This window comes from Arachis duranensis, chromosome 6 (assembly GCF_000817695.3).
Source record: "Arachis duranensis cultivar V14167 chromosome 6, aradu.V14167.gnm2.J7QH, whole genome shotgun sequence".
Taxonomy (NCBI): domain Eukaryota; kingdom Viridiplantae; phylum Streptophyta; class Magnoliopsida; order Fabales; family Fabaceae; genus Arachis; species Arachis duranensis.
The window spans coordinates 12,356,283-12,366,305 of NC_029777.3; positions in this window are offsets into that span (position 1 = coordinate 12,356,283).

The following is a 10,023-nucleotide window of genomic DNA, read 5'->3' on the forward strand; positions in this document are numbered from 1 at the left end:
TGTTCCTCTATTTATCAACTTGAATTTTTTGAATAAGTAATTTCAAAACTGTTACGATGGGTAACCGGAGATTAATAGGCTGGACTCGTTAGGCTGGCCTAATCGTCTGAAAGAGGAAGACATGTTTGCGTCAGGAGCCTCCGTCTAACTTATATGGTACCTGCAAAGACACTCTGATACTTAAGTTAGTAAGAGTTTAAGCAAGTTTAGAGAGTATTGGAACTTTAAGATATCTGAGGGGTGTCAATGTATTTATAGTGGTGAACCAATAACCACGTATTTATAGTGGTGAACCAATAACCACCGTTCGAATAGTTCCACCTTTTAAGGAGGATAACCGTCTCTTTATCTTAGAGAAGTTAAGATATGACTTCTGAAAGTGAGTTGAGATATGGCTCTTGTAAGTTGAGATAATTTAAATTTTAAGTTAAAAAATTTTGTATGAGAAAACATGTATGAGATATATATTTGTTCATGCATCTCTATTGATCAACTTAAATTTTTGAGATACATGATTTTATGACACATGTTAAAATCACCACCGCATGCTTATGCAAAATTCTTTTTTTTTCTTTTAAAATACTATATTAGGATTAAAATATCTTTTGAAAAATACTAAAAAATCTTAAATTTTAAATATGGTCTGAATAGGAATAGTGTCAAATATCATTTAAGTGAAGCATAGAGTTTTTTTTAATATTTTTTTTTAACGAATGATAACATTTAACATTAACCCTCATGCTTAGATGAGAGTGGGAAAACAATCATTTTAGTAACAGTCAAACAACAAAGAATATGATGAATTTGACTATATCATTCTATCCCATTTTCTCTTTTTAATCACGACTTATTATTATTACTTCAAAATCTCAATCACAATGTTGAAGTGCCTTATAATTTGTCTGTGATTGAAGGAGTGTGTAATAATGGGCCACCAATAACTAATTATATATCGTAATGCAATAATAATACTTTTATAATAAGCTCTAAGAATCCAAAAACCAAAACTAAAGATTTCAAAAAGGGATTAAAGTGGAATAATCTCCATGATTATCATCAAAATAAAAATTGTGATTCCAAGTGCAAATATTTTAGGGTGAGTTGTCCCATACTTTGCCAGCATCGCACAGCATCCCAGGTTGACGAAGATGAAGATGAAGATGAAGATTATGATTGTGATTGTGATGATTATATCATTGTGATGATTAATAATGAAATAGTACTATAGTATAAAAAAGGAGCATGAGAAATGTCCCATAATGATGTCTGACGAGGGGAACAAAGACCCTTCTATGTGCAAGATTGCATGCCGACTTGTCCCTTGTAAATTATTATAATATTTCATTTCTTGGTAATCACACATTTCTTTAATTAACGTAATCTAATTAAACTAATAAGCATGTGTTTAGGTAGCATGAAATCATGCAAGTAAGGCCGAACCATGCCCTCATCATTATCTATCAATATTCTTTTTCTTACTTAGTTTTCGACAAATATCTGTCTTAGCGGCTTCTTCAGATTGATTTGGCAAGTTAGATTTTTCTAACGATCTTGTTAATGGTAATTGTTAAAAGACTCAAAAGTTATAAATTTCAAAATTTTTAATATATTCAATAACTCAATGACTTATGTACGTATATTAGAGACATAATTATTTATGTTATTTCATTTTGTAAGCTTAAATTTTTGAGAAAAATAATATCACAGTATAGTATTAAAATTGTATGTTCTAAATATCTAAAATTTGATTTTTGATAAACTAAAAAAAAGATAGCATAAGACTAATAAAAAAAATTTATGTAAAAAATCAAACAAATTCAAAAAAATTTCTTACTTGAGAGAATATATTAGAGATATATCAATATTTAAAAAATTGAAAAATAAAAGTTGTATCGTGAAATAATTAGGCTGTAGTTAAATTATATTTAAAAAAATAGAATAAGAAATAAAAAGACAGAGATGCATATATTTTGTTTTTAATTAAGAAGTACAAAAAATAAATAAATATGAAAAAAATTAAAGAATATATTTTTATTCTATTTTTATAACTAAACAAATTTGTTCTTTTTATTTATATATTGAGTTTAATTTTGATATACTAATATTACAAAATAGATATTATATAATTAAATACACGTAAAAAATTATTTATACGATAATAATATATATCAAAATTAAATTCTTATATATTTTTTCCTTATAAATAATACCCATGAGTTCTCGTTCTCTAAGTCGCTGGTATTAGAACGAGGAAAGCTAGCTAATATCATTATTTTTGAAATAAATATCCAAATTAATTTTTAAAAAATTTTTAATTTGATATATATTATGATTCCTAGTAAATTTTTATTCTCAATATGTTCTTGAGAATTAGTTCCATTGAACAAAATAACTAATTTGATGTATCTATCATTATTATATTAATAAAAATAACTAACTTTTAAACTTAATATTTTAAAAAATATAACAGTTGTATATATTAATTGTTCATATAGTATTTGCGATTAAAAAATAGGATAATATTATGGTGTATTATAATTTTAATAAAAAATAAAAATAATTTTTTTATACCATAAAAAAAACCGAAGAAATTAAAGTAGGAGGAGTCCCAGTCTTACAAGAAATGTGGCATAAAAATATTCCCCTATATCCCTAACAAAAAAGAATATGTTGGGTTTGCAATCAATCTTTCTGCAGCAGTTGTTTTGATCATCTACATGATTGTCATTCTATCATACATGATTACCACTTGTCCCCCCCATCACCCTCTCTGCCACTTTTGGAAAAATATTTCTATGCTTTACCAAACGTATTTAATACCTATCCTAAAATTATTTATAAACACATTTTCATCTCTAAAATTTGGAAAAATTGCAGAATAAGAACTACTCTCGACAAATAAATTGTTTTTTTAGTCACATTTTTAATATACATCTAATAAATAAATAAATGTGTAATACATTTTATTATAAAAGAATTAGATCTTCAAAAAATTATGATAAAACAAATTATTTCTTCTTCAAAAACTTATCAACAATAAAAATTTATTATAAAATAAAATGTTCAGTGAGAAGAACATTTTTGAAAATAATTTTATTTTTTACTCAAAATGATAGAAGACAGGAGAGAATATTGGGTTACGTACAAACAAAGTGATAATAGAAAACTTGGCAAATGGCAAATATAGAATAAACTCTTTGAAGTTGTATTGCTAGTTTCAAAATTCTTATGATTAATTAAAGAGGTGAAATTTCTGTTAATTATAAGAAGAAAAAAAAGAAAAGAAAAGAAATGAGTGATCACATGGTAGTAATGGTAGTAGTACATTAGAAATAAATCAAATAATAATAATAATAATAATAATAATAATAATGAGAAGGTAGATAGATAGATAGATAGATATAGATCCAAAGACAATATACGATCCAACGTACAAATGATTGCTGTTGTGTAGATTGTCTCCTTTGGACTCTGCACTCCGTCCCTATCATCACTGCCCCTCACACCTCACCTTATAGTATATTTTTCAATTAAATGTATATATATGGTACGGTACTACATTTATACATATTTCCTATTGTAAATAATAATAATGATAATAATGGAGTAGTGATGTATAATCAAAACATTCATGAATGCAACATGATCGATCTGCTTCTCATCATCGTATGAATTCACACACACACTGCAGGTGCAGATGTAATGAGTAATGATGGTAAGCTGTGCTGTGCTGTGCGGTGCAGTGGAGTGCAGTGCAGTACAGTGCAGTGAAGTGTGCTCTTCCATAAGCAGCACAAGCAGACAGCACAAGCACCTTCCTTCCTTACTTGGGTAACTCTTCTCAATTCAACAATTAAATTAAAAAAAGAAAAAGGGTTGCATTGAATTGAATACAAGAGTGGAAAGGGGCAACACCATATTCCTCACTCTGAACCAACCTCATCATTACTCACTCACGTGATTTCCCTATCCCTACCTATCCTATGCTCTTCTATTAAATTACCACTGCTAACCAATAAATGCCTCTTTTTTATTTCTATTTCATTCCTTTCCCCCCCACTTCCCTATTTACCATCATATACCATACCTATTCACTAGTGGATGCTACTATCAAGATTTTTTAATTTTTTTTTTATTTTTATTATTAGATAATAAATTATAAAGTTTGATTTTAATATTATAAAAATATTATTTTTTTTAAATATGACTAAATAAATATATACACTTTTAACATAAAAATTTTTATAAAAATATTTTTAGTATCTTTATTTGAGTAGGTGTTTATACATATATTTTCATAATGTGTTTAGTTTAGTTTTTATAAATTGAAGTTGAATTTAATTTGATTATATTAAAATTTAGTTTGTTTTAATGTAATTTATGTTTGCATATTTTAATTTAAAATTAATCGTAATTAATAAAATATTATTTGAATAATAATTACCAAAATCAATTTTAGGTATAAAATGACCAAAAAATAAAAATTAGATTAAATTTTAATATTATTTTTTAAAAATTCAGTTTACATTTGATTTTTATACATTGGTCAGAATAAAAAAGGTTACATAAATAACTAATTTGTATTGTCGCATAAAAAAACTAATTTTTAAATTTATTATTAAAAAATAATGTAAATACATAAATCTATTATATAATTATATATTTTATATTATTGGTATATTAAAATTAAATTAAAAATTAACATAAATTTTTGAAATAACTTATATCATAACAAACATATTTTAACTATAAAAACTGAAAAGATAGGATTGGCATTTAAAAGGTTCCGATTTACAGAAAACCTTGAGTTAAATCGTACAGTTTTTTTAACCATAAATTTTTTAATGATGAAGCATATCTGCTGTACTATTTTTGTTGCCAGTATTAGTATTAATATTACATTGACATTTAAATTTGAAGTGAGAATTATAATTATAATGGGCACAAGTACAAGACTGGAAAAAGCGTCAACGTTAATAGCCTGTAAGAAAGCAAAGTTCTTCATGTATATACAAGGAGATGGAGCTAAAATTGGTTGGACCATCAATGAACAGTGACAAATCCGCATGCATCTTTATCCTAAAAAAAATAAGACAAACAAATTTGTCAAAACACCTTCCATCATCCAGGTTCCTATTTATTATTTTTTATCTGCTTTCTCTTCTGAAAAAAAATACAAATTTCCTATTTGTTTATTCAATGATCCATTAAGTAACTGATAAAATTATGAAAGAATAAGAAAAAAAATAAATTTTTATTGATTGTTGATTAATTAAATTATATTATAAATTATGAAAGTAAAACTAAATATATATAAAGTATTAGTTTAAAAATAAATAAAGATAAGATAAGAATAATCAAAGATAAGATAAAATAATAAAAACTAAAATTGTAATTGAATTTATATATTCTGTTGAAGTGAATTTATTGATTATGACATTTTTTATTGTTGTCATGGACTAAGATAAAAGAGTAGTTTAATAATAATAATAACTATGATTTGGTCATGAATTATCTTATTGAAAAGTGAAAACATTTTAAATATTTCACTATATTAGATATTTTAGTAATTTTAACTATTAGTCTCAATCATTTATAATTTTTGTAATTAAAATTAATGACTAAATAATTAGAAGAGACCACAATTTGGGGTTAGGATTTTATTTGTAGGAAAGAGGGCACATAATAAGTTGTTTTTGTGCTTGGATTATTGAAATGGTATGCTTTGTTAATTATTTAATTTTCAGTTCAAATACAACATGGTAAAACTTCACCTCTTTTAAAATAATTTTTTTTAGTTGTGTATAATTATTAAAGTTTATTGAAAATATAAAGAATCTATTAAAAAACCAAACGTATCCATAAAATACTTTTTGGCTTTGATTTTGGTGCATGAGTTACTTTTTGTCTTTCAAATGACATAACTAGTTTTTTATTTTCCAAATGAAATTCAAAAGCATAGAAATTAATTGTTAATTAGTCAACTTTATACTTTTTATTCTAAAGTTATTTTATAATTTTTAATTTTGGAGAATTTAATATTTAAGATTAAAATTTAGAATTTAATATTTAAAATAAAAAAATAGTTGATGTTCGAAAAAATTTACTCCTTAGTCGAAGTCTTTGAAATTATATTTTCGAAAAAATAGTTACTTTATCATCTCTATCCAGATGTGATTCAATATACTGATAAAACTATAAAAGAATTAGCTAATATTAGGGCTTTTGAATTTTGAATATTCTTTTATTGAAAAAGAAGCAAATATCAAATTTAACAAATGAAAACATTACTGTTGCATCAGCTGGATTCTGGAAAGCGAAATACCTAAAAGTTTCGCTGTGTTAAAAAAAATAAATAAATAAATTCAAAGAAAGAAAATCAAATGCGTCCACACGTGTAATATTTGTCAACTACTCTTTCTTCCTTACTTGCAGGGTTTTTCACCCCCACAAGTGTTATCAAATATATAATTCTAAATTTCTAATTTCTAATGTCACTCCTTTCATGATTTCTTCCTACACAATAACTCACAAATAAATTCAAATATAATTTTGGATCGTTAGATATAAATCACGCGATTTGATCTTAAATAAATAATTATAGTCAAATCAAGTAAAATTGATCTAGTAGTTAGGCTCCATTTAAAAAATTTCAAAAGTTATTTTTTTAAATTTTTTACTTATAAAAAGTAGTAATAGTATTAATATTTGGTGTAAATTTTAAAATTAAATTGTAGTTTTTTAAAAAATTATTTAAATATTTATAAAAAAGTTAAAAAAATAACTTATTTCATAATAAAAAAATTTTTATCTCATTTTTTTAAAATAAATATTTTTAGAAACTAAAAATCAAATACAAAATAATTTATTTATAAACTAATTTTTCATATAAATATTTATTATTTAAATTATATATTTTTTAAAAAAATTAATTAAACTATCTATTTAAACTGGTCCTTAGTTTACTAGTTTATTTAAATAAATGATGTCAAAATTTAAATTTTGCTTTGTGCGTATAATAATTAATTAATCAACAATAAATTGTTAAATTGAGTTCATATTTACGGTAAATTAATCGTTGATCTACTAAATAAAAAAATATAATAGAAAAGAAAAAAATAAATAATTATAGTGATAGTCCGCATAGGAAGCAGCATTGTTTGTTAATTATCCAGTTGCTATATATGCTGAAACCGCTATGAATACTCCTCATAACCCCACCCCACCTGATCAGGAAAGAACGTGACCACTGATTATCACTTGATTGTTAATCAAATTAAATTATTACTTCAATATGGTATATATTAATTGTTATTGGATATGACAGCATAATAATCATCGGCATGCATGCACATAAACATTATTAAACTTTTATGTGAATTACTTATTGAATGGGTTAATTCAACTTCAAAAATTAATTCATGGATAATGATGCTTCATATTTATAAATTATCTAGAGATATTATATGTTTAATTAATTTGAGTTAGTTTAGTAATTTATTATTACATGCATTAATCTTGTATATTGTGAAGGTAAATATTTAATAATACGAAGAAGATAAAGTCTTTCCCCAATTCAAAGTAAGAATTCCTCAGCACGACTACTTCCTATTCAAAATTGGGAAAGAAGAAGAATTCTAATATACTTAGAAAATGAGAATGAAAAAAAATATATGTTCACACTCCAAGTAGCTAGCGTATTAGTATTTTTTACAACACATGTTGCGTATTTATATATGACTGACTACAAAAGTATCCATTAAGAGGTTATTAATCAAATTATCAAACCATTCTCTTCATGAACCGTGATATATATAGATATTGAAAGCAATTAAATTACGCACGAAGACTGAGTTACTAAGAATAAAGAATTTACATAGTGGGAATTCGTTTTTTTAAATTTTTTTCATTTAAACCATTTATTATTTACAACTAGTGATGAGGTAGTTGAGTTACACTTTCATTGTATGTAAATTATTAACGCAAGTCACATCATTGTATGTATGTAAATTATTGACGCAAGTGAAAACACAATAATTCTCGAATCTAGTAAGAGTTTTCTTTTCCCTTGATATAATCAAATAAGATTAAGTTCACATTCGTCGGATAAACACTAACTGAATTCTTTGGTAGTTTACTTTGATAAATAGTACATATCTTTTATTTTTTATTTAAATTCTCAAAATAATTTGAATTAATCTTCTTCGTTACAACTTTTGCTGAAATGATTATTAAAGATCCTCCAACAATGAAGTAAACATGCCGCAAATCACTTCAGTACAATCAACAATATAACCACTTGATTCATTTAAATAGATCTTCTACTCTTAATTAATGTGATGAAGTGAATTAGTTAGATCTTCTTTATATCTAAATATAATTTTGATTGGATGAAAATGAAATACAATAATGAGGGGAGTATTTTTGGAATCTAAATAAAAAAGTCCGTCATTCTCTTATATATTTGGGATTTAAAGTTAGCTGTGATCTATTTAAAAGAAGTATAATATATATTTTTTTGGGGGGAGGGAGATTTTTGGCCCCAAAATTTTAACTTTTATATTACAAAAGTACAATTTATTAAAAATGATCTTTTTTTAGAAAGAAATTATAACAATAAAATACATGGGCATAAGATAAATTTAGACGGAAAAAAAAAGATAGTTGAAAGTCTTTATGAAGGAGATAAATTGCATTTACTTTTTCATTATAATTGGTGTTTTCTGATGTGGGAAATTATTTCCAAAAAGTGAAATGCAGAGAGTGTACCGCAAGCATTATTGGGATGGAAATAAAGTTGTTCATAGTTCATGTGATGATCTCGTAATATTTTTGATTCGACAAGTCAAAGACTAATTCATCGTGGTACTAAATTTCTTTTAAGAGTTTATATAAGACAAATTCAAATTTCCTGATATTTATTTAAGTAAATTAATAAACTAACTACTAATTTAATTAAATAATAACTAATTTTAATAACTGATTTTAGTATATACTTATCATAATTAAAAAAATTAAAGCGCCACCGAGGAATGTATGTATGTGGGAACTGGGAAGAGAGAGAGAGAAAGAGAGTGTGTTTTGAATTGAATTCATGGGTTGGGTTCACGGTTGGGGGTGTGTGGCTTTTCCTACATTCCATTAACAATTATTACATGATGGTCACTTTATGGCATGGTTCGTTTTCTGCATTAGCGGGTCCCACCCAATAATTCACGCATCCCCCCTCTCTCTCTTCTCTCTCTGCAGCTTATCATTAAAGCCTGCATGACTTCAATTATTGCAATGATCCCAAAAGCATGACATATCTGACCTCTTTCACTTCCTCTCTGTCCCTTATTTTCTTTTTTCTTCTTCTTATTTTTCTAAAGCTATATCCTCCATGCCACGCGACTGGGACCACATTCCCATCACCCGACCCGACCCGAACCACATTCCTATTATGTGGGCTCCTACTCATTGGATACCCCATGCCCATTATTTAGCTATTCATCCATGTTATGTATATCCATCTATCTTAGCTTCATTATGTTTTTTTTTTTATGGGAGCTCCTAATTAATGCCTCAAAAGAACCTTTGTTTCTTTGTTTGCATCTTATATCATTTATTTTGCACCCCTTAAAAACCTTCTCAAAGCAGCCCTCAAAGTAGTAGTAATAATAGAAGCTTTCCTGGGAATAGTAAAAGTTGGTCGCTTTGTCCCCCTAATACAACATTTTAATATGCTCAATTTTAAATCTCGTGCTAATCATCATCCCACCCATCTTTATTCCCCCATTATTTTTCTTTGTTCACATCACGCTTGCTCCAGAAAGATATTGTACTAACATAAGATCAAGAGTATAACACTTCATCTTTTATCGTATTCATGACTTATGTTATATATTATTTTAAAAATATATATGCACATACACTAAAATTTAATCAGAATATATTTTATATATATCACTAATTTAGTAATTATTTATAGTATATATATAACGATTAATATTATTTATTTCCAAATTAAAACTTAATAAGATT